We start from the raw sequence: 27,131 nt of genomic DNA, 5'->3' as shown, positions 1-27,131 counted from the left end.
ACAGTGATGGATCATTGTTACCGGGAGGGTCGCGCTACCCGACACAGCCAAGGACGAAGAAGAAAAGCTGGAGTGGAGAATTTGTGGCATTCATATAAAAGCAGTTCCAAATTTAGGAAGAAGAATTGCTGTTTATTTACGCAAGTAAACGCCTCTTCGTGTTCGAGCACACGGCCTTTCTGTGGACACTGAGGCTAAAAGAGGAATGGATGAGAGAAATGGTACACAAACAGCTATTTAAAGCGATTTCATCCCCGGGCACTGCATTACAAACTGATCGGTTATGTCAAATATTTCCATTGCACCTCAGCATCTGATGCAGATTGATATGAAACGCTTGTCTAAAGATGCCAAATAAGACTCTCATTATTATAATGGGTTCCAGGGAGATTCTTAAATTTCATTTCTGTTCGATGCAAAGCATGAACGTTGAAACCGAAGGACACAAAGGGGTGATTAAGAATGTGTGCCATGAATCTTTAATAAGAGAGACCTGTTTCAGGGCTTATGGACGTAAAGGCTTCTACAACCAGGAGCTAAATAATTGATGACGTTATGCTGCGTGGTCATGACCCACTGACATGGAAATTTTGACCTTACCTGGAGCTAAAATAGCTACATAACCAAAGACATAGAGAAACAAAAATATTATTATTGGTCAGTTACTGGTTTTATACTTCAGCTGATATAAAAATAGTTAAACTTTAATGATACATCTTAGCTTCAAAGAAATACCTTATAGCAACCTGCCTCTCGGTCCATATTTCCTTTGTCTACTGACGCATAATAATAAAGTTTTGGTCGTTTATTTACATAACAAAGGACAAAGTATAGCATAGAAGAAAATGGACTTGCATCTTTTTCTAATTTTATTATACCTCAAACTGCACTGAAGGAGATTTCATTCTGTGATGTTTTTCAGTTTAGATGAGAGAACAGGTGGGGGCCACGATGCCTTACAAACACACTATCGTGACAGGCTCTGACCCGGTTTTCTATCTTATCAGTTTGTACTGAGGCATGTTCACAGCTGAAGGTTAAAACAAATATTGGGGTCCCTACACAAACACTCCCACACAATCTGAGCCCTCCGAGCGCAGTCACTTTGATTTAACACAAAGGGATCTGTGGCTCCAAAGAACATTAAATTCGATGCCAAGCTCAGAGAGGCCACAGGCCATCACTGTAATGCAGAGGGACATGCTTTGCTACGGTCAAATACACACACTGTATGAAGCTGGCTGAGGTTTATTGAACAATCAACATTGTTATAGCAACAAAACACTGAATACCTTCAAAAAGTGTACAATTACTCAATTACTGTACAAATTCTGAAAAATGTTCTCCTCATTATTAATAAAAACTAAAACTAATACTGAAAACTGGAAACAAAAATAATAATCATTTGAAATATAAATAAAACTCTGCTTAGTAACTCAAATTTACTTAAATTCAGGCTTAGCTTAACTTGAGACATGATATCAGTCTACTTAAAAATCTACAAATGAACCTCCCATTGTCTGAATCTTCTTCTAACCGTGATTGTGTTATTAATCAACAAAGGTGATTATGAACACAACTGAAAAAAATGATGGAGACATCTGGAACCCCTCTGGCTCTGCTGTTCTCCAGCAACAGACATGGGTTTCACAGTGGAGCGACACTAGTCGGTCACCCGTCTGTCTTTTCGGCCCGCTTTCCGCATAGGCAGGCTGCCACTGGCAGCTAGCCTATTAAATGGCCAACCTCTCTTTAAGCCCTCGTGATCAGACTGTGTCAGTCAACCAGCAGTACCCCTCCTGGAGCAGCCTCTCGGGCTAGTTACACGACTTCAGCAGGGATGAGAAGTGACAGACCACCAGGAAAGAGAAGACATAATTGGGAGGACTAACAGTTTGTGCTCAGCGAGGAGAACAAAAACGTTAATTTGTCCTTGTCCAGATCTTTCACGACTGTTTTTACATTTTAAAAAAATGCATGAGTAGAATTTGGTCAGCACCCTGATTGTGTCTGGCAATTTCTAGTAAGTTGATACAATAAGACGTCACGGGCCATTTAACCATGAGATTCATGTCCTTGAAAGCACCCTGATCAAATGCTAAACGTAATGACTTGGAAACATCCACTGTCTCTCTGTAGCTTCAGAGTAAATAGCTGGTTGTCATTTGCTCCAGTTTGACTGTTTAGTATGCATGACACATGCAACCCATTACTGTATAGCGCTCTCTTGTTTCCATTATGCTGTGAAATAGAGAACCTGGGCCAATATAACGCCGAGCATTACTGCTGGGGTTTTTTCCCCTCTTTACCAATTAAATCACATAAAGCAGATTCTGCCTGTAAACTTGTACAAACAGTGACAATTCATCACTTGGTCTCCATTCTCACAGCGAAATAAACAAATCCTGGGTAATTTCAGGACCGTCATCCCATAAATAAAAGTAAGTAAGCAGTAATAAATCATGATGCAGACTCCAGTCCCTCAGGAAAGAGGGTTTTTTTTTCCTTCTGTGCATGAATAAAACTTGAGGTCAAAGGTTAATAAGAGTAATATTCACAAGCTCAAATTATTACTAGCTACTCTGTTGGCAGCAGACTTTAACTGTGACCCTTAATTTGAGGTCATTTCTCCCATAAATGCAAAACTAAAGCTGTATAATCTATATTGCCTGTTTTTGGGTTTGTTGTTTTTTTACAGAGGACAAAGAGACAAGAGCCAGAAGTTCTTAGAAGGTGGAGGTGAGTGTGATCTGTGTCTCTGTTGGCATCCATTTTCTGACTGGCTGGCCTGTCTGCAGTGTCACCAGCCATCACTTCAATCCAGGCTCTTTCCATGCCAGTTGGCTCGGCTCTCGGTCGCTCTCACACTGCCTGCCACATTCAGAGACGAGAGGCAACGATGGGGCATTTTAGGCTGGCATCACACATCACACGCTTGCAGTTCTTTGCACTTCGCATACACACACGCAGAGATTTGCGTGTTCCAATTTACGCACGAAAATGGTCGAATGCACAGAGATACGAAAACAGACATGCATGCATATTCACTCACGCTCCCACTGTCCTCGATCTGCAGGGGAGTGTGTGTGAGTTGTATCTTAAAAGGCTAGTGTGTAAGGGATGCTGACCTTTATAACAACCCTGTTTACAACATAAACGCTGAATAGAAAGCAGCTAAAAATCAAGTTGTGGCAAACGTGGGGTGTCTATAAAAGATGTAAATCGTACATACTTCAACGCTTTTCTTTTTCCCCTTTGGTTTGAGAGACTCATGGAAGCATCATAAGGGAAAAAATTGCTGGCGCCTGCTTTAATCCTTCTTGAAGCCTGCAGGCTCTCCATGTCCTTCTCATTGGATTCATTAAAAGGATTCCTGTCCTCTCAACTTCCCTTTCACTGCCTGCCGCCTGCTCATCAAGTGGGCCAATTACAAGCACGATCAGGAGTCAAGAACTATCTGAAAGGGGTCACATACGCACTGCAGCTCCCTCTTACTTCCAGACGGAAAGGCTGAAATGATGTCGTGTAAGCAGTGATGCCACTTGTGTAGAAAATAAGGAGCATATTGTGTAACTATATCCAGCATACACAGAACACGTGCACGGCTAGTCGCTAACTGTCTAAACAGTAATGTCCTTTGTTGGCAGCCTAATGTTCATATTTTATAAATGTAGATGCTAAGCAGACAGCTGCTACTAGCCCGGGCTGCAGGACTGGTGAAGAGAGTCTGAGTTAGGAAATGAAAAATCTGTGAACTGTGTCAGTTGAAACTGGCTTGTAACGACGTGCCTGGAGCAAGATATTAACTGCTGAGTAGCACACCTGGACTATGAGAAGCATCAAGTGCCGCACACTTAGACACAGATCAATGTTGTGTTTTCTTACTTTTCACCCACTAGTGAATTAGTTTCATCTGTAATGGAGATTAATTTCTTAAAGTTTTTATGTGATTGGGTTAGAGTTTCAGATGGCCATCTAATACTCTGGAGGTCCCTTGAAAACGAAGTCTGACTACCAGTGCGAGGCGGCGAGGGGGGCGGTGTGCAAATTGAAAGTAATCCTCAGACCTGGGCAGCAGTGCAGCTGGATTCACGTCTATTCATAATTCATCACTCAACAGCAGTGGGGTGAAGATTGTTCTATATGTGTAATAAAGCAAGAAGAGACGTCTCTGAAAGGCACTGACAGAATCACATAGATCAGCCATTGTGTTGCTGAACGTCCCAGGTGAGGGACGCGCTTGTTATAAGCAGAGAGGCAGACGGAGACGATAGCTGCAAGTCACACCGCGTTAGCTCCTACAGCCATCCATCCGCAACTTTCAAGAGGAGAGCAGCTGACTGAGCCTCTGCCAGTCTAATATGAACTGTCAAAAGCCTAATTAGACAGCACCCAAGCATCACTCACAAAAGGCACCAGTTTCCCTCCAGTTGGAGCGTTCAAGTTTTTCCTGACCAGAAAGGAGTCAAACTGCTACACTAAACCCCGAGGGCGAGAGAAAGGAATAATTGGTAGCACATTTTCAGAACAAGCTTAAACATTTTAAGCAGACACTTGTGGTTGGTAAGTTCAATATTCACTTTTCTCTGACTCTTTAAGTTTCCTCCAACATTCATGAAAATATCTAAAAACCTTTGCTGTAAAATCATTTAGATAAATAATGTTTAATCACAAGTTTTTCCCGGGTTCCAGGTTTAATGCAGTCATCCAAAACATACGATGAGGATACTTCGGACTCAGAGGAACTGCCAAATCACACTGTAATTCTCTGCAGGTTTGTCTTTTCTGATAAAAAAAAAGAAAAAGATGATTTAATCCCTTGTTATTGTAAAAACATAAGTCACAGCTGCTTCATCACTTTTATCCTTGTAAACTCGGCAGGGTAAAATGAGTTTATTTCAATGATATAAAAAAGTCACTTTTCCCTGGGCTGTTTCTGTGATAAACTCTTTGAAATAAATTGAATCATTCATCACTTTTCAAATTAGGTATCTAACGCATGAGCATAACTGCAGCTGAGGATTTAATTCACTCGTGGGACAGATGCATAAATCCTTATAGCAGCTTGATGCTGACATTTTTTGGAAGACAGCAACAGCAAGTCAGCATGATTGATGATGATGACAGACATATGACAGACACTCAGACAGCTTGTGGACCCTAGACACTCAGCACTGCTTTACCTAAAAGAGATTAGGAAAAGTTGAAACAAATTCACATGCCGAAACCCTGAAAACAGCTACACTCAGAGGGTGTTGAGGCTTCACCTTGAATACAGAAGTTCAGTGACATGTCCTCATCTTCAAAGATGCGCAGTTTGCATAGTGACAACACTGAGCCTACTGCACACTGTGGAGGTGACTTTGGCTGTCAGAGATGTTGGCTGCCCCCCTAAAGTTCTGACATCACACGGTCCTGATGCTGAGGACACGGTGGAAGTGAGAAAAAGAAGGAAGGACTTTTAAAAGATGCGATGTGGTGAACTACTAGATGGCATATAGTGCCTGTGTCGTGATAATACTCTCATAAAGTTTTGTGTGCTAAAAAAGTGTTGTATTGGAATGTTATTGTGCTTAGGTTCCATAGTGCACGCAACAGCAAAACAAGCCTGGACATGTCTGAGAGCGAGAGCAGTGTCAGCATCCCAGGACTATTTCAACAACCTCTAATCAATAAAGTACAATGCAAAATATGTTTTAAAAAAGTATACAAACAAAAAGTATGTTTGTAGAGGTGCAAACAACAAAAACACACTGTGGAGTACAACAAGGCCACGAAGGGAGGCCAGCTGGTGATGTGCAACCCAAAACTAAACTAATGACTCAGTCAAGCACTGCTTGAGCGCTCAATGGTTGCACTCCATATGACAGGAAGAGCAAACGGTAGATGCAAATTACAGATGCAGTAACATGGTAGTAAAAGTAAATGTTAAGACAGTAATGTGCAGGCCCCAAAGAGTAACAAGGTGGTTAATTTAGTTATTGCTACAGTAAAAATGTAAGCACCAAGGATACTTTTACATTTGACTTATGTTGTAATAATAATAATAGTAGTAATGTATACCATGGGAAAATTACTCTGCATTTAACCCATTCACTCAGTGAAGCAGTGGGCAGCCACCAATCCCGCGACCGGGGAGCAGTGTTCAGGGGTACCTCAGGGTAGCCATTCAGTGGATTCAAACCTCCGACCTTCCGATCATGGGGGCAACCACTCTACTCCACTCTCTACTGAGCTGGCACCAAATTCACACTTCAAATTAGGTAGTGTGTCATCAGTGACAATAACATCTTAAGTGTCACGATTGCAAATTTCCTATAAAATGTAAATATATTTAAATAAATATAAATAATAATGATAAATAATTTTATGGCTATACGGTTTCTCATGTTTGTGCTGAGTCAGGCTAACAGACTGCTGCCATTACTGTTTTATTTAGCATATAGACATGAGAGTGGCATTGAGCTTGCTTCCTATGATGTTATTTTATTATATATTTACATTTTATTTGGGACTACCGAAGCAGGAGTGGAACAAGATGTTGGAAAACGCAAAAACAGACCCAGAGTAAATCTAACTTAAAGATGTGATATATTAGGTTACCTCCAGAGTAAAGCTCACTACACCATGTGCTTTGTCAGCTCTTTGTAGATATCCTAATTGCATTTTTACAGATTAGTCATAAGGCTGACGTGGCTTATGTGAAATACGGCATTAAAACCATAGGTGAACAATAATTTGCAACCAGGAGGTTTTTTCTATGTGTCTGGCATTCCTGACCTCCCTGTTTCTAAACTGCACCGGCTCATCGTTGTCACTGATATTTTGTAAGATGTTGCTGTTCCATGTAACGAGTCTCATTAGGCTGCTGCTCCAGCAGGGTAGGTCATAAAAGGTCATCAGCATCCAAATCAACAGCTCATAACTAACATCTGCTTCAAATTAAGGATCCACAATCTCAGTTCCTGTTTCTGTCAATTTGGATATTTTCAGTGTTGCTATCGTTTCACACTACATTGAGGAAGATCATCTTAATATGCCTATTTGAATACAAAAATACAGCTGAATATCTTTCTCGTCTCGCTCCTTGAATGTGAGAGATTATCCGAAGTAACCACGAGTTCACTCATCTATATTAAAATCGTTTTCTGTAAAGAATTTCTACGCAGCTCACTCCACAGCAGTGAGCGGACCCAGCTCTCACTCTCGTCTTACGTTCAGTAATGAATACAACACAAACCAGTGCTGCAGAAACAGAGCGTTGACAGCTAGCCTTGTTTTAAAAAAGAAAAATACACCAAGACCGGTGACATCTCCACAGCTGTTATCCGTCAGTGCTTTGTTCCCTTAAATGCAAACAAACGCTAGAATTGATCACTTCTCTTTCAGATATTTGACACGAGCAAAGCGATTTTGCTCCAGAACGCATTTCCTGATAAAATAGGGCACCTCTGACATCAGTGTGAGTCTACATTAAGGTGAAAATAACACAGAAATATCCACAAGTGTTCCTGACCAGTAATTATCCCTGTCTGACACACATGCAGCAGGAATAGCCGCTGGCCTGAACGGGATTACAGCGTAATGACATGCTGATGAAATGTACTGGGCCATCCAGCTCTGTCTATGTTATGGCCTGTTGTCCATATTTCGGCTGAGCCTGTTTGTATGGCCTACTTCGCAGTCCCACCCTCTAATCCCGTGCCGATGGGAACTGCCACGTCGCCTGGTCCCCTTCCCATCTCTCCTCCACTCAGCTTTAATCTCACTTCGGCTAAGACGGTGATGGTGAGCGCCAAAGTGGGGATGGCTGACAGTCAAAAGCAGCCTCGGCTAAAGTGTGTTTTTGATTCTGATAAACAAAAAATACTTTAACTAAATCTCGTTATTTTGCCCACAATTTACAGTCTTCGCATGAATGAAAACAGCAGCAAATAAAACGACTGTGTGCCGTTTGGAGCTGTGAGAGAGTGGCATGTCTTCCTTCCTGTTGCGCCGGGTCTAATAATTTGAGAATAGCGTGGTCTGGGATTTTGGTGTAATTATCCGAGAGCGCTAATTGCAGTAAGAATTCGGAAGCAATTATGAGGATCTTGAGCATCGACGCTGACACTGAATCTGCATGGCGCAGAGTCTCACAGCAGCTGTTGATTAATCTTCAAGCTTCACTAACACACAAATCCCTGCACAAAACTTGTAGCGATAATCATTCATAAGTTAAATCCCAAATTTATTCGCTCATCCCTTTATTTGATTTGTGCGCACTAGGAGGGGATGTTTAGTCTGGAAAGAAACTCTTGTTTATAGCTTTGAGCTGAAGCAGAAGAAGCAGAATGTTCAGTATCTGTGCCACGTCTTCTGAGAGATTAACTAATGTGGCAGCAAGCTGCCTGATAAAAGGACTCAAGAAGTCAAGTGGCAGGAAAGAGAAGAAGGCGCTGACCAATGAGGGAAACGAAACAAAGCAGTCAAGAAAACGAGGAGAAACGAGAGGAAAGAAAAGCAGTTATTGAGCACAGGAAAGCAGAGGAGTGCGCAAGAAGAAATTATAAATAGAAATAAAAGAGCTTCTTCTTTTAAGTTTTCTTTTTTTTTTTTTTTTTTTACAGGGTGACAGATAAAAACAGAAAGCAGAGATGTGAAATGGTTTAGGGAAGGTGATGAGGGATTATACATCCTGACAGAGCCACAGAAGAAAGAGAGCCTTAGAAATGGATTTGTCAAAAGTGAGGCACTTCAGAGGAACGTGGACTGCAACCGTGTGTGTGTGTGTGTGTGTGTGTGTGTGTGTGTGTGTGTGTGTGTGTGTGTGTGTGTGTGTGTGTGTGTGTGTGTGTGGTTGACAGCCACACTCTCTTATCGCTCTGTTGTAAATCTGAACTCAAAAGAGAATCTGTCACTGACTGTGCTGCTGCTGCCGTTGTCCCAATTGAACACTTACATACTGACAATGAAATTGTAAGGTACACATAAGTTCTGCAAAAAAAAAAAAACATGTACAGGCTCTCAGATGAGGCTTTCTATGGCGTCAACAATGACACAGGTTGTCAGCACCTGTGATGAAGGCTTAGTGAGAGAAAAGGCTGGGAGCTGGGGGGGATTTACCCCCAAAACAAACAAACAACTGTTCACGGTACAAGCGCGAAGGATGAGCAATGAGTGTCCTTAAAGAAGGTCACCATGCCTCGCCATCTCACCAAGTCCAAGGCAGATTACGGCATCGTGGCCTTTTATCTGCCATGCAAAGGGACCTCTTTAAAGTCTCTAGGCATAGCTTTGGGCACCCAGTAATTGGGTCCTGCCTGCACATTAAACATAAATCTGTTCTGGCATCACGCAGGAACTCAGCATCGGATGTACCGGGATGAAACAGCATGCTGGATGGAGTAAGAGGCACACACTGTGCCACACCAAAAAAAGAAGGAGAAGAAGAAAAAAAAAATCTAAAAACCTCACCCGTGCAAACAGACTGAACCACAGCTACAGTCAGACATACAAATTATTCACAGGCTCTTTTGAAACTGTTTACTCTGGGATGCAGATGCTGCCTTCCTCACACTGAGACAGTCGAGAGATAAACTGAAAGTGGTTCTGATGAGGGATTGGTTGTGAAGGATTTGATTGTGGGACAAAAGTGAGATGCAGAGGAGTTCTTTGAAGGAAAGCGACAGTATGCATGCATACAATAGGCTGACAGAGGCAAAAGGAAGCAGGCAGGGCTGCCTTTGAAATAGGTGAAAGAGGCTGTGACAGTGTGTTGTCAGACAGGCGAGCTGATCCCTGATTCTGTGATCAATGTTTTCCAAGAAAAAAAAAAAAGATGAATAATTCAAAACAGACGAGCGACAGGCTCGTGAAGACGGGTAAAGCAACAGTAGTCGTCTGGCTCGCATAATAAATTCATAACATTCCCCTGATGTCCAGAACCGGCTTGTCCTTTTCGCCCGAAAGTGTGGCAAACAGCACACATCAGAGAGTACACCTGTCAGAGCTCGAAAATGTGACAGAGCATGAGCAACGATGCACTTGTGTACATAGGCAGCAGCACAGTCGCATGGACGAATATTTATAGCTACGCAGATCTACAGATTGTGATCTATACCGACAAACATAACCCCATAATTCTAAGAAGCAGCATGAAATCCACCTCCACATATAAAATGTACCCACCATGTTCCAGCTATTCTGTGAGTAGAGTATAGCCTCCATAAGGTATTGACCTAAACAACAGAAAAGAAACTTGCCACAGCTGTGATTTAGTTCAAAGCAAAGAATCTCAGCAGACTACTTCTGATCAAACACGTCTGACAGGCAAACCGAATCTGTACACTCCCACAAAGGGGGGGAAGATGAGAGGAACCACAGTCTGTTAAGCCCAATCTCATCACACCCATCTGTCACGGTTACACACGGACATTTACAGCTGCACATTTATTAGTTCAAATCAGGCAGGAAGAAAACAGGGAGAGATTTTCTTCCTTTCAGATGACAGCCTGGAAAAAAGCTTCCCCCTATAAATATACTGTCCCTCTCTCCACCACTGCATGAAAATAACACACTTGCTTCTCAGTGCACGGCAAGTAGGGTCATCTTTTATGGACTCTGCTATAGCTGCTGTTTTAAGTGGACTAATATTAACAAGGCATGTGTAAATAAAAATCAATTAACCTTTAATTCTCAGCATTATAAAAAGCTTCAGCATTTTCATAAAGTGGAGGTATTTCTATATCTTGTTAAACTATTTGAAAAAGGAAACCAGCTCAAACTAACATCTCCATAATTATGTATTACACTGGCACACGGCCGTAACACCTTCGAGCTACAAGCTCAAACGCTCTAATGAACACAGTAACGTCTGATATGTCTTACTTGACTTCAGTGTCACCTCCTTTGATTTATTAAAGAGGAATAATTTTCTTTTACCTCTGGTGATCAAAATCTGAAAAATGAGGAGTCTCTTGAATATATTTAGGGAGCAGAAGTTAGCCAGTAGTTAAAGCTGTATCCACGAATCCATTCCTTTATTTGACACTTCCTAATTATGATCCAAATTTCAATTTTAAAAAATGCTTGAAAGCTTCTTTTAGGTTCTTTTGAGAATTATATTTAATTTTGTTTGAGCTGGAGGCAGCATCAGGTTACATTAACTGAAAACAGGGGGAGGCCGCTATCTTTGCTGTGTCCAATTTGCTGTCACAAAACCTGCAAACTGCTGGAGACTCATTGTTCCCAGACCAGAAGTAATCAAGTAAAAAGAAAGCACATCCTCTCTCAGTTCTAAGGTTTTACGTATAAAGCCATAATAGAAAAACATATGTGGTCCTCGGCAGGTGTTGAAAAATACAACCTGAAATGAAACATTACACATATTTCCGAGTCACTATTTAAGCGAAAACTGGACAATAAAATGTTTCCACATTGGAAGGAAGGATTCATCAGCTCGGGAAATGGGATCATCCAATGAGCACGTGAATGAACAGTTATTCAGTTCACTGATTTGAAATCATGCATAAACAAGGTTTAAATTACAGTTCGAATGCTCCCATTTCTTGTTTCTATAGGGAGCAACTAAAGTGCACGCAAGCTAGCAAAAATATACTACAAAAGACGCAACACATAAGGCAAGTGAAGCGAGGATAAAAGGAAGGAGCAGCCTGACTGCGCAGTTCAATCTCATCTCCCTGTTCCACTGATCTCCACTTCAGGAAAATGATTTGATCAACTGATTATCTGATTTATGTTCAACAGCTGAAAAGGAGATAAAAGTCAGCTTTAGTTCTGTCAGCGTGATCCGCGGAGCAGACAGAGAGGGGAGTTGGAGGTCGTGGAGTGAGCTGAAGATGCAAAGAGGCGTGAGTGTTTAGTCTTCATTTATACAGACGGTTCAGTCAGATATTTAAAATAGCTTTAGTAGGTTCAAAGAACAATTATTTAATGAGGATGAGTAAGAGAAACAGACAATACCTAAAAAAGCTCCACGGATGAAAGTAGACATGGAAGCGATGCGCCGGAGTATTCATATTCTGCTCGACTGATCTTGATATAAATGCAAAATTAGCTGATCCGGGCCAAGATGTTGAAGTAGCAGAGAGAAAGCCATCTATTGCAGTGATGCAATCACTTAGACATAATAACAGATTCATAGCTCCTGTGAAAAACACAAGATGTCAACTGAATCCAGTTCAGCTTGGCAAACTTTATACACATCTGGAACAATTTTACGCTACGACATGCACTATGGGCTCACCAGCTGGAAACAACAACGTCGGACCCCATCAAAATCTGCAAAAAGGCTCGTTACATAAGAATGAGCATCATCATTTTACAATTTCAACAAAATATAATACATTAAACTGGGAAAACACTGCCAAACGTGCAGATATCCAAGTGTTTGAGCAAAATTAAACACATCTACTAAGTATTTAAGCAGGTGGCTGTGGCTCGGGAGAGGCGGTAGTGCAGGTCATCTACTAATTAGGAGGTTGGTGGTTCGATCCCTGGACGCTCCAGTCTGCATGCCAAAGTATCCTTGGGGAACATGCTGAACCCAGAGTTGCTTATCGGAGTGTGACTGTTAGACAGAAATCACTTGGACGTAGAAAGAAAGTGCTCCTGTGAATGAGCCGTGTTGTATAAAGAGCTTTGAGTGCTCGAGAAGAAAAGAACCATTTATCATTTTCTACAGAGAATTGTAAATACTGCTTACAGAAAGTACACTCTGTCTTGAAATACTATCCAAAAGCCAACATCCGTGTGACTCGATGATAATTTGTCTTTGCTTTAGTAATTGTGCTTATGTCCTTCTTTCAATGTATTGTTAACTGTCGTATGGTTATGCCACAGTTTTACCATTCCTGATCATCTCAGCTTTTGTATCTTATTTGTTTTTATATTTCTCGATTTAGCTCTTTGCTACTTTCTTCATAGCTCCCTCACTGCCGGCTGGGATATATTAATATATCCAATTTAGCAGCCCTGAATTGAATAAACATGTATGAACGTTATGCGACAGACTCGCGACCTGTACAGGTGTTCCCCGCCTCTCGCCCTATGACAGCTGGGATAGGCTCCAGTGCCCCCCACGACCCTGGGAAGGATAAGCGGAAGCGAATGGATGGATGAACGTTATTATTAACATTAACATTATTATTGCTGGGTCTTTACCTTACAATATAAAGCGCCTCGAGATGACTGTTGTTGTGATTTGGTGCTATATAGATGCAACTGAACTGAATACAGATGCATGGATGTTTATGTGCCATGTGACTGTAGATGAAAATAAGCATTTCTGGCCAAATCTTTCATGATGTACCAAAGCACTCGTGTTAATTAATGTGCATTGCCACTATTTAAATATATAAAGATAAGCATCACCGCACAAACACTTAACTGAGTGTTTTCAGAGATCAGCTGGATCGAACACACTCTTAACTATTGTGAACATCAGGACCTATTTGAAGACTGATTAATTAATCCCTTCCTTGATACTCTACTCTGACCACTACACATGAAGGTCTCATTAAGCCAAAGTCATCAACCGTATCTGGACTGAGGGAACACTATAAAGGGGGGAAAAAAGGTACATTTGATTAAGCATTTAAATATTAATTAGTGGATGATGTTGACTGGATGAGGGTGTGCAGGTGTGCTTGAAGATAAAGCTGCGGAAGTTTAATTAGGTATTGCAGTTTAATCGTGATGTGTTTTAATGCATGTGAGGGCAAGAAAAATGGGAAAACGTCGCGACTGCAAACACTCATGCGTTAATCTAATCGTGCTCGTAGTTACATAATTTAAGAGAGCTGATTATGAAGCGATCTCATGTGCGGGGTCTGTGGTATGAAAGATATGTGTAACTTGAGTCAGCCCATAGGACACAGCTGGCTTGACGCAGTGGTCCCAGATACAGTAAGCCGCGACCGCCTGGCTCAGCTGCTGCAAATGCAGTTTAATGACAGAGCTGGAAAGACTGATGCCCCTCGAAGCGTGAAGTAATAATATTTCTGGAATCTATCAGTCGCTTTATACAAAGTAGAAAAGGTAAATTTACATTTTTATCTGCAAGTTATTTTCCATTGATGTGTTTAGAAAAACACTCTGAAATCCTTTTGAAAACATGAACTCTACTTTGGGCTAAATGTGAATTTATGATGTGAGAGTTACGGGTAAAATAGATAAAAGGCAGCTTTTAAAACAAGCTGTATTCAGAGAGTTAACATCTCTTACAGTCTGGGTACTTTTTCATTTGAAGAATCAAAACGTTTCTCAACACGTCCTGAACAAAGGAGACAAATAATGCTTTAGGATTCTGCAGTGAGATGAAAACAACCGGGTGCCCTTCAGAGATGAGTGTTTCCATGCTACTGAATTAAGGTGCTGCAAAAAGTGTTTGCCCCCTTCTTGATTTCTTACTTTTTTGCCTACTTGTCACACTGGCATTCTTCAGGTTATCATCAAATTTTAATATTACATAACGATAACACAGGTAAATAAATAATGAAAATTCAAAAAGATGTATTTATTATGGAATAATCTATCCAAGCCTACCGTTGCACTGTGTACAAAGTAATTACCCCCTGAACCTGATAACTGGCTATTCCACCCTTAGCGGCAAGAACAGCAATGTTTGTGATACCTTCAGACACATTGGAGGGTTTTCCAACATGAACGTCTTTAAGGTCACGCAGAAGCAGCACAGTCTGATTTAAGTCCAGACTTTGACTTGGATTCTCCAAAACATTCATTTGTTGTTTGAGCCATTCAGAGGTGGACTTGTCACTGTTGAGTGCCCTTGAGCTTCAGGACATGAAGTAATGAGCGGAAATCCTCCTTCAGGGTTTTCTGGTATGGAGCAGAATTCATGGTTCCCTCAGTTACAGCGAGTCGTCCTGAAGAAACCGAGCAGCCCAGACCATCACACTATCACTACCACCGACTGCTGCTGGGATGTTAGTCTGATGCAGATGTAACGGGACTCAAACCTTCCAGAAAGTTCAGCTTCTGTCTCATCAGTCAGAAGATTTTCCCAGGAGTCTCTGAGGTCATCCAGATGTTTGTTGGCAGATGTGGTGTTCTCCTTGCATGCCATTTTTGCCAAGTCTCTTTTTTATGGTTGAGTCATGACATCTGACCTTAACAGAGCCAGACAATGCCTGCAGGTCTTTAGATGTTGTTCTGGTTCTTCTGTGACCTCCTGAGAGAATTTTGGTAGGCTGATCACTCCTGTGACTTTATTCTCAGTGCTATGACTGAGAATAAAGTGTTATGGTGGTGGTTGAGCAGTTAGAAAGGACAGGTAACCAATATTACAGTATACATTTACATTTACTCTGGTTAGTTGTTTCCTTTTGCAAGCATTTCATCTGATAACTTATAACAAGTGATGTCAAATGCAGAATCTATATCTCAGATGTAAAAGGACAGTTTTCATACCAGACTGCCCAAAGATGGCACAACAGTGAGCCCATGTTTTACGTTTTTAATAGCAGAACGAAGTTGGCATACAATTTAAAACCTAATTTAAAACTTGAATAAACAGTTATCTGTGTCACTTATTACTTTATTCAAGACTGCTAATGCTATGCTAATGATATATCATGTATTATTTTTGACTGGACAGATGGATTATTCTTGATTTAAGGACATTCTTTTTGAGGAACTGCCATATGCAGTCCTCAGAGTCCTGTTTAAATAATTTCTTACGCTATTAAGGATAACATCTCTGATGAGACACCGAGCAGGAGCCCTGAACTCCATTTTCTCCAGCAATCTCAGCCATGATTGTCGATCCATATTGAGAAATTTTGTTTTATAGCCGTCTGGTCGCACCACTTTAAGCTGCCAGCAGCAGCAGAAATACATAAAATGAAATGAGGCGGAGAGTCTGACAAGTATATAAGCTCCCCAGAAACCCTCCTCTTCAAGCCCTAGCACAGCTCAGTGATGGAGACTCTTTGCTCTCTGACACACACGTTCAGTATCAGCTCAGACACATTAGAGGTTTAAATAGTTGATCTCTCTGTTCTGTGTTGTTTTATAGATGATTTCATTTTTAGATCCAGCTGGCCTGGTGTCAAGCATTCATCGCCACAAACGTTCTCATCCTAAGGAGCGCTGGGCAAACAAACTGACTTCATGCAAGAAGCATGAGACAAAGTGTGATCTCTGAACTCCTCTTAACTGTGTAAAATCAGACACTCGTGAGACTCATTTGATTCCTCTTATTATTTACGTAACTACTAAGACCGTCTCATCACACATTCTTTCATCCAGAGGCCGCGGAAAACATAAAATATGCAGCATCCAGAGTGCAAAAACCACTTCTCTCCTGCCATCGCTTCCTCTCTGGATCTCGCCTGTGTCCTCCAAAGTCACTCTAGAAAAATCATCATCAGCTTAAACGAGCAAAATTTCAAAAGTACACAGATGATACAAGAAGTTGAGGTATTATAAATAGGCTGTGCAATAAAAAGAAAATACATTAGCTAATGTAGTTTTAAACTGAAGGTAGATATATTTTCTGAGTGGGCCGTGACAGAAATTGCATCTGTATTGTTCTGGGTTGATTTATTTCTTTGGCTTTGATTCTATGGCTTTTAAAAAAATCTAACGAAAGCCTCTGTAGTTACTAGCGGCTCCATTAGAGTCACATAAATAAGCAGCCCTGCAATGACAAACTGCAGCGTGTGGCACTTCATGACTGCACTGCCGTACTAATTCGTCTAAAGCTTCAGCCTATTTTCCGCAGGTCAGGGAGCATAATTTTGAATAAAAACGCTCACATTTGGCCTTGATTAAGCCCTGGAAAAAGGTACACACACACACACTCACACACATGCAAGAGTCTAATTTCACTAAATTATTCTAGATGCCATTTGAAGATCAGTTCACATTCATAAGGTGATATATTGAGATCAGTAATTGCCATCCAGGGGACACAGGTGTTTCTGCAGCAACCACGGTTACGTAAAGACTGTCAAGCTGCTCGAGCAATCTTAAAATAGTTAGTTGAATGTAATATATAAACAGTGAAATAGTATAATGCATAGCTCCAGGAGCTCCAGTTTCCCCCAGCATCAAAAAAACATACAGGACTTTTTCTCCTGTCATGTGCTCTCGAACAAGGCACGGTGGCTGGCAACTACTACTAATATAAGGATGGGTTACAAGAGGAGAACTAGCTTCCCTACAGGGATGAATAAAGGAAATCTTACCCTCTATAAGTAATGAATAAATGATTAATCCAGAACGTCACTGATGTAGTAGCTCGTCCGACTCATTATCAGCACAATTCACAGGTCATTATAATGTGTGAGGTACAGAAAGAAAGTAATAGGCTTCGCAGTCATTGGTTGGAGGTATTTTATAAACTAATGAAAATTTAAATCTATTAAAAAGTCAAGGAGGATTGCAAACAGTCACACACAGGAAACTACAAGCTGAGCATTACTCTAAGAGGAGTGTTTTTTGTGACAAGCAGAATGACCTTGACCTTGATCATTGCGTGTAAGTTTCATTAAATTCTAGCCAGTACTCTGTGAGCACTAGCAGGTCTAATCTCCGAGCTACATCATTAGATCCCTACTATAAATATTATTTAAAATAGCTAAAAGTGGCGATAGGCAGCTGGACTATTTGGTTTAACATGTTAAATAAAGGATTAGACATCTGACAGAGTACAGAATTAGCTAATAGTAACAGATAAATTGATAAAATTCCCTTCAACTAGAAGGTGAATAAAATCCATCTTTTTGGTCAGATTTTATCCCAACTGCACTCAGTTCGAGGATGCGATTGGACTGATCTGACAGGGCTGTTGTGGTCCATCTGGCAAAATAGGACTACTGCTCTAAGGTAACGAGGTCAACCAGGCACTAATGTCACAACAAATGCGAAATGAAGAAATCTCATTTTTAAAAAAGACTTGTAACGCCCACGTGCTCTCTAAGCTCTGCATTAAGGTTACAGCCCCGTCTGAATGTCTGTAATGGCATTACAGTAGTCTGTGGGAGGCCGGCCAGCGGACGCAGGCCGACGATCATTCCAGCTGGACATCTTAACGCAGACAGATGACACGCCAGCCTGCCTGCAGGTATCGGACAGCCACTCGCAGGAGCACTCTCTCCTTTCAGTCCCGCATCGCATGCCTCCTCCTCCCTTTTCCTCCCTCTGCACTCTCCTCCCTGTAAGAGCAGCGATGCCCTCATCTTGCTGACAGTGGATGCATCTCTGTTTTATTGCCCTCATAAATACTGTGGAGTTGAAAACAATGAGGCACTGTTAAGCTGAGCCAATGTGACTGTTGAGCTTGGATGACAGCTTTATGTGCAACAGAAAGGTTCAAAATGAGAAGGTAAGTGTAGGCGTAGTAAAGGACAAGGCTAACAGGCCTGTTTTAATAACGCACTCTGAGGAACTTTGCAGACATTTCATTACTGACACATAAATCTGTCAAATAAGGAGGCTAAGTGGCACCTCGGGTACCATTAAGAGCTGTTTCATAATTGCCTTCACTTTAGTTGCTGTTTTTTCTTGATTTTGTTTTTTTAAAGTAACTGCTCTCAGCAGAGATCTATAAGATGATACATGGAGGCACGAAATGCACAGCATAAATCCAGTAATAATCCTGGGATTAATAAGAATGTAAGATGTTAAAGGAACTGCACCTACAGTACCTTAAGCAGATTAAGCATTTGCAATGTGACCCTTACTGTATGAACCCAGTGACGAACATGAACCCAGTGACGAACATGAACCCAGTGTCCAAGGACACTTCAACAGGTCGAAAGCAGCCAGTGACTGAACAAAAGCTAAGGCACCCCACTGCAGGACACCAAACATAATTCTTCAGTCACAGCGCATGAAAAGAGGGAACATGGTGTTTTAAATGATTTTCATTTGAATGTTGGTGAAATTACCGACTCTGCGGCTCTCTACCCGCCTCTTATTGGTTTAACGGTGACCGATTAACTGGGGCAAGCATGCAGTGACACTACAGTTAAAAATCATTGAAAGGGCCAGTCTCAGACTGACTGAATCAATGTAGAGATGTGAATGTCACGGTATAAAAACAGGGTAGTCCGAAAGGCTTGGACTCGAGTACTTTCAGGGACCTTTGTTGCATCTCATTATCCTCCTCTGTCAACAAGTCACCCCCAAAATACTCAGATGATCAAACTCACAGGAATTACAATTCCCTCCTGTACTATCTTAAAAACAGAAACACATCAAATGTGCAATTTCAGCAACAAAGCAGCCAGTTACAGTATGTATGCAAGCACTGCTGGACCAGAGGAGGAAAGAGATTAAAGCAAAACTATATTCAGAATTTTCCTAAAATAATCATCCGTCTTCCAGAGACTGCACTAAGAACAGAGCAGAGGCGCAGTAAAAACAGAGCTGGGAGAGGGCTGAGCAAACACCGACAGAGGGTTTAAGACATGCCAGGCGGAGGACAGGCACCGAGCTTCTCACACCGAGACAACTGCAGGGATCGATCAAAGGCTGCCTCCCCCCTTCCTTCGTTTAGATCATCAAAACCTAATTGACAAATGGTAACCAATGACACACACACAGTGGCTCTGCTTGCATGGTTGCACTAGCACACCATCCCGAGGTTGACAATAGAAAAGCACGAGATAATGAGACCTGATGTCCAACTGAGTTAGAGAGCAAATCAATCAGCCGGGAATGCACCATAACAGAGTGAGAAGTGTCTGAGGGGATGGGATGTGTGGATGATTACAGGTGCAGCCTTGGGCTCATCAGGTTGTCTGTTAAGGTGCGAGTTGAATATAGCAAAGTGGAAGAACGAGTGAAAGACACATGCAGAAAAGAAGAGGGACACAAATGATAAACGCCATGTGCACGGTCTCGTTTCGTGGCACATTAATGGATCACAGAGGAGTGTGGAAAAGTGTTTGTTTGATTGCAAGAAAAGATGGCACTTGACTCACCCAGGAGTACAAGTTGACCGGCTCTCCCTCCACATCTGAGCCTGGAGGTACCCTGGTCTCCACTGGCCGTCTCCTCCGAGTCTGTGCAGGATGATGTTACCGTGCTGGTCCTCCAGCTTCTCCAGATGCTGGGCTTCTTCTTCCTCCTCCTCTTCCCGCAGCAGCAGCAGCAGCTGGACCGAAGTGCATTCACTCACCTTCCCTCACCGTTCTCTGCTCCTCCCAGCAATGTCGCGGAATTATCTCTTGCCTCCCAAATTGAGTCCCCGGATTCCCCTTCACCTCTGCTTTGTGCTACAGAGCCAGCAGGAGCTCCTGCCACAGCTCTGCGTGTCGGCGAAGGCAGCCACTAGCGAGCGGGTTGGACTGATGGAGCTGTGGTTACTGGATCGCGTTTGTGTGAGTGTGCTGGCATTTGTGTGTGAGGGATGTAGAGCGAAGTGTGTGTATGAGTGTGTGTGTTTGAAAGAAGACCCGGCTTCTGATCATTGGGGCTCATCTGCTCTCTCTTTCGCTCTCGTACTCGGGCAGTTTTGCGCTGCATTCACGTTCCGTGTATAAAAACGGAAAAGAGTCACCTGCTTAGAAATTCAGCCCACCTCAGCTGAATTGAAATGTATGAATGATGAAATACATTTCAGCACATTTCAAAATTATTCGTTTCTACTACAATATTTTACTCTTTGATTTATTCAGTTTGTGTTTGGTTAAGATTTTTATTTATTTATTTAATTTTCATGTATTTAAACTATAGTCTCGCTTTCCTCGGCAATACCCTAAACTTCTTATGATGTAGTAAACAACATCCAATTTAAGGTAGGCTATTTCCGCCCAGCTAATAGAAATATCTATAAAAATTCTACCTTTAGCTCCGTTTTTGTCCTCCACCAGCTCGCCAGGGGTCTCTCATTAAACAGTAAGCAGGTGTTCTGCAGTGGATTTACCAAAGCCTACTTGTAAACAGTTGCTAGAGCTGCTACTTGAAACTAGCAGTGAGAATGAATGAAAGCAGAAAATATTTCTGACCATAAAGCCAAAACAATGAGCCGAAGGACAGTAAAACCCTGCAGAGTTGTAGAGATCTGCAAAGACAAGTGGTTTTTGTACGAGGCCGTCCTTGCATCTACAGCTAGTTCTATATTTGTTTGACACGGTTTTCATAGTTTTGGCCCTGTACACCACTGCAATCGATTTTAAATCAAATAGACACGAAGTGATTGAAGTGCAGGTTTTCATCTTTAATTATTACAACAACTGTGCATTAAATGTTTGAAAATTACAGTAGTTTTTATACACAGGCTCCCATTTTTGAGGCACATTATTTATTGGACCATTGATTGCAGTTTCATGGCCAGATGAAGCCCATTCACTTTTTATTTCATGACAAATGAAGCAGAAATCAAATCTGAAGTTAAAGTGTCGAGTTTGTATTTTACAGTTTTTCGTTGTAATTTCTGAATTTGACGAGAACAAGAAGCTATCAGAGATAGAAAAGGCTTTAGGAGGGCCAAATCAATAATTTAGTTCATTCGTAAAAGAAGGAATGGCGAGCTGAGCAACACCAAAAGACTCAAAAACCAAAGGAGGTAAAGTGGATGAAGACAGAATTTTTTCCATAGTTGACAATTATCTGACCAAGATAAGATCACTGCTGAGGAGACAAGTGTATCATTGTCAAGCTCTATAATTTACTAAAAGTTCTACAAAGGTGTTTTTTAAATACAGAGAACAATGAAATGCAAACCACTAGCTACACTCACGGAGGTCCCATTACACATTTACCAGGAGACATCTAAAAGAGCCTGCAGGTTTCTGAAAATACATAAAAATCTTGTACTAGAGTGATGGGAAAAGTCTGGGCAAGGAGAGAAACATGAAAAGCAATAACATATCATTGCTGGAGCCAATATTATACTATAAGGATGTATAGCCACTACTGTTTATTATTATTATTACCTTTATTTTGCCAGGAAGTCCCACTGAGATCACATTATCTTTTACAAGATAGCCCTGACTGAGGTTGCAGCCATACAACCTAAAGCATCTAAAAATGCTACAAATGCAACATAAAATTAAAACCACAGCTTAAAACACAATATAAATATACCCATAACATAAAATGTTAAATCATTAAGTGATTTTATAAAAGAAACATCCACAAATCTTTCACTGCATTCCTCATTATACTTCTAAAGGCATGTTTAAATTTCGGTCTTTCTGTAAATTATTCCATGTCCAAGATGTCTAGTAATAAAAGCAGTTTTTCTGAGATCTAACAGAACCCCAGGTACATCAGAAGGCAGCCATTTAATGGAGTGATGATGTGATAATAGTAGTAAGATGAAATGTGAAGTGTACCATGCTGTACTCTCTGCTCAGATTCAACCAAACGCTGCAAAACTATCTGACACAGTGCAGAAAATAAAGAACCTAAGCATAAAGCAAATGCAACCCAAGAGTTTCTCAAGGTGAAGAAAAGTGATGTTCTTCAATCCCCAACCTAACGTGGAGCTGAGAGAGCAGCTTTTCAGTTATTAAATATAAAATACAGAAGAAAGACACGCAATCAAGCAGTAACTAAGGTAGCTGCTGTAAAGGCCTGGCAGTGCAGATAAGGGAGGAAACAGTATTTGGTGTCCATGGGATCTAGACTTCAGTCACTAACTGAATTCAAGAATAACAAATAATTCCTATATTTAAAATTATGTCTGTTTGTTCAATTAGATCCTGAGTTTCTGAAAATGGGGAACTAACTCTCTGGCTCTCTTACAGTTTATAAATAGTCCTGGTAAATAAGTGTTAAATCCATGTTGGTCCTCAACTATCCTGTTCCAGTTCAGCTTCCTGTATTCCCAAAATGACAACCATCAGTGAGCAGAGGTCTCCATGTAGGAACAAAGGGAAGCAATTTGGGGTTTAGTATCTTGTTCCAGGAGAAAACAAATGAGCAGCACATTAAATCATAAACTCTAGCCAACCACCAGCCCAGCCTAACTGAGCAACAGCTGCTACACTGTTGTTCTACAGTGAGACTGAGGGGAGAGGGATGGTGTGCCAGGTGGCTGAAACTACAACAAAGCTTGAATTTTCAGTCCATGCTGAGTGCAGAATGAAGCTCGTGCTCTTTAAATCTTAGATGATGTTTGTCATCTCTGAAAAGAAATGACAAAGAAAATCTCTTTTTTTACTTGCACCAGAAGATGAAGATGGCCAGCACTCCAGATAGTTGTTTTTGTCCTTTATTCTACTTTATTCTACTGATATTAATTCAAAAGTATTTTTGTTCTTTTTTAAGAGATAAGTGTCTGTGATGGAGGGAAGAGAGGCTCCAATGATCTTCTGAGCTGTTCTCACTATCCGTTGTAGGGTATTGCGATCTGATATGGTGCAGTTACCATACCAGGCAGCGATGCAGCTGCTCAGGAAGCTCTTGATAGTCCCTCTGTGGTGAGAATGGGTGTTGGGAGATGGTTTTTTCTTGGCTTCTGCAGGAAGTAGAGACGCTGTTGGGCCTTCTTAGTTATGGAGCTGGTATTGAGGGACCGGGAGAGGCTGTCCGCCAGGTGAACACCAAGTTGGTGCTCTTGACGACCTCCACAGAGGATCCGTTGATGTTAAGTGGACCGTGATCTCCATGCAGTCTCCTGATGTGCAAAACAGAATGCATCACGGGGAATTCATAACAATATAACATTACCATATGTTGTGGATCTGAACTAAGAGAGGCTGTACATCTACAGTTTTCAGGCTGGACTGCAGCTATCCCATTATACTCATCCCTAACTCAAATGCTAGAATTCCTAAATGGGCTCAAATGCCAACAAGAGCTGGAAGTCTTGCAGTCTTCCTTCGGGCATCCTCACACATCTTTTACATTTCACTGCTGCATTTTAGCAGGGAATAAATCTAAGCCTGAGGCAGTCATGGAGTGTCATATCCAGGTGAAAATGGCAGCTGTCCTACGTTTCATCCCATCTGCAGTCTGCTTTGCTGTCTTAGACGCACACGATGGGGCTTTCCTGTGCTGATTTCTCTCTGCATGTGTGGACTATGCATGCTGACGCTCTCCACACAAATACTGGATGTATATATAATACTGCTTGTTGCATTTTTAAATCCAAACTTCTGAACTGCAGTAGCCTGTAGTACGGTGACCTCTGAACGCTTCGCCATAATCGCAGCAGAGCAACGATCACCATACCTGGTAAAATTAAGTCTGCTCTGTGGGTATCAAGGGCTTTTCTGGCAGAATATTTTTAACAGTTTTTGCAGTACAAAAGTATTGAGGGGGCGAGTGTTGATAAATATGTTATACATAAAACATGAATGCAATGCACCTGCCTTCTGTGCAGGCTGAAGCGGCTGTACATCAGCTCTAGGACTTTCTACTCATTTGTCAAACTGAAAGGACTGCTTACCCTTATTTTCTCTATGCGTGTGTGAAGGGCTCATTTGCAACGAAAATAAAGTCATACAATCACAGCCATGTTCCCGAGATCCAAAATATGCCACTCAGTCACAGAAGTGTATTACATTCATATACGGTAATAAGGTCCCCAAGGAGAGCTACGATGTAATAGAAGTGTCTCATTAGTTGTACTTCACGCTTTTCTGAAAAAAAAAATGGATGTAAGAAACCACATTTACAGCTTATTCCTGTATCAGACATACTCATTTTATTTATTTATATTGTTCCCATTGTTTATTTATTCATTGTTCTCAGACCATTGTCAGTGATTCCAGTTGATAGGGTGCTTGTGCTTGTATGCTGTGTTAGATTTTGTGCATTATGGACCAACATTTTGCAGTTTCTCTGAACATTGATGGGGGCCAAAAGCTGCTCCTTTAGCATCACACCTGAATAGTTCAGAACTGCAGACTGTTAAAACCTCTGCTTTTGTAGAGGTGCTCACACTTCAAGTGCATTTGATCAGCAGCACTTGGCTGCTAGTTTCCCCCTTAATTCCTGAAGTAAGGGTGTATTTAACTTCTCACAGGACTTCAGAGTACTGTGAAAACCTCCTTTTTCAAACAGTTATCGACCATAACTGAAAGAGACAAAGACAGAATATGTAGCTAATAACATCAGCCTTAAAATTACTTTCATGCTATTTCAACCTTGTTGTCTATACAAACTAAAAAGAAGCCGTCTGTATTTACTAAGACTTTATTTCTCTCTGCAGTTCAGCTCACCTTGGGTCAAGGCCATTAGCTGACTCACTATCCACTTTTGTTAGATCTAATTAAAACTAGCACAGGGAAACAACAAGCTAATGGTGTACAATACTGGCCTCTGATACTTTGCAATATTCAGCCGTCACTCTATCCCAGCTGCCTTCTCCTGCTCCTCGTTAACCCCATATACATCTGGTTAGTTGTCTGTCTAAACCCTAAAGCCCAGAATCATCCTAGCTTTGCTGTTCTCATGTTTTTTTTGAATGGTGAATCCCATCAGTGGGAACTTCTGCACATTTCCCAGTCATTTCACTATGTTTCTGACAGTATACCTACTCACCCTGCTGCCATGTGCTGGACTGTCTCAGGGGCATCTTTGTTCACAATATTTCCTCTTCCTCCTCATCACCCTTTGCCTTTTCTTGCCAAGGCTATCGCGTATCAGTTCATCCTATAGAGGCAAACAATCCATAAAATGACAATTTGTAATATTTTTTAAAAGATCCACAACAACCGTCATACACACTTTAACAACTGCTGCTTATAAAGATGAAGGTATTTAATCCTCATTTACCTCCCCACATAGTAAAATCAACCTTGATATGGCTGTAAGAAACAACTCATTGTGTTTTTATACATATAAATATATATAGGTATGAATATCTATATATGGGGATGATGAGAGGCAGTCCCAACCCCAAAAATGTTGAATATATGCATTTATGCCCCAAATAAAACATGAAAGGAGCAAAAGGCCTATTCAGAAAAAAGAATTACTAAGAGGAAAGCCTGTGACAGCGCCAAGTGATGTTCATTCAGCGACATATATCGTCACACAGACAGAGTTGTGAGTTATGAGCTACACAGCTCTTCTCTGTCGCCGTGTGCGTGCAGGCAGGTTGATGATGGTGAAATTTAATTTCTTTCTAGTTTTCAGTGAGCTTCAATAACACACCTGAGATGTACAAAATTCCTCAAAGTTTTTCCAAAATACAGACGTGTGATATGTTTACAGTGTGCAGAGTTTTAGCTAGTAAGGTCCCGGAGCTTTTAAATAAACTATGTGAACAGGTAACTCGAGCTAAGCAGGTTCATTCTGTGACTTTTACATCTGGAACCAGACAAACACAAGTCCATATGTCCATTGACTCAGCCAGGATGATGACAGTTTGATAGAAACTGTAGTAAGAAATGCGTACAGTAATGCCTGAGAGCCAAAGCGCAGGCGTGAGAATTGACAGTTTGGGTGAGGGTCTGTTGTTAACCACTGATATCTTCTTTGGCCAGTAGGGGTACATAATGTCAGGTCCTGGTGCTTTAGACTTGTTTTTGATGACTGACTTTGTGCTAAATTATTGGGAGCTCTCGTCTGAAATCCACCAGCCGATTGGCAAAAAAGTGTCACGTGATGCCTTTTTGTTCTGCTGCTTAGTCTCAGCTCTGGGTGGGTCTGTCCTTGTTCTGTTGTTTCCTTCCAACTGGGAGTTGTTGGGTCTTTGAAGGTCAGACCATTTATTCCCTATAAATAGACAGATTAAACAATCAGCAAAAGGATTTTACCATTCATCCTCATGAATGTCAGATTAGAACAGTCGAAAGGCTTCTTCCTCTGGGAACCATGAGTGTCAATACAATTTTCATGATAACCTGAGAAACACTTTAAAGAGGCTGGTAAACACATTAGCAAAAAGCCCAAAAGCTGAGAGCAGGATTTTGTGTCTTTCTACAGAGTCCTATAATCTCTGAGTGGGTAAGAAGATCAGGCAGAAAACTGCATTTGTGCTGCAATACGCCACACGAGACGAGAAGTGGATCTTTGTTAATTAATATATGTCATTAAGTGAGTGAGTCCATGCGAGTGTTGGAAGTTTGTTCTGCAGGCTTTTCAAGCTGAGATCAACGTACCCGCTTCCTGCGTGAAACTGAGGAGAGCAACAACGCCGCACACAGTAACTCTGTGTGTGTGTGTGTGTGTGTGTGTGTGTGTGTGTGTGTGTGTGT

General features: G+C 41.4%; 1 protein-coding gene across 1 annotated transcript in view; it reads right to left on the bottom strand.

Annotated features, from left to right (window-relative positions):
• Positions 1-20,509, bottom strand: part of lingo3a (leucine rich repeat and Ig domain containing 3a) — a 30,175-nt gene extending 9,666 nt beyond the window's left edge. Inside the window, exon 1 of the mRNA XM_004552737.3 lies at positions 19,956-20,509. The gene's annotated coding sequence lies outside the window, so the exon portion shown is untranslated. The remainder of the gene's footprint in view (positions 1-19,955) is intronic.
• Between the last annotated feature and the right edge of the window lie 6,622 nt (positions 20,510-27,131).

This window comes from Maylandia zebra, linkage group LG23, assembly GCF_041146795.1.
Source record: "Maylandia zebra isolate NMK-2024a linkage group LG23, Mzebra_GT3a, whole genome shotgun sequence".
NCBI classification, from domain to species: Eukaryota; Metazoa; Chordata; class Actinopteri; order Cichliformes; family Cichlidae; genus Maylandia; species Maylandia zebra.
Note: the sequence above shows the minus strand (reverse complement) of the source record. Positions and strands in the feature narration are given on the sequence as shown.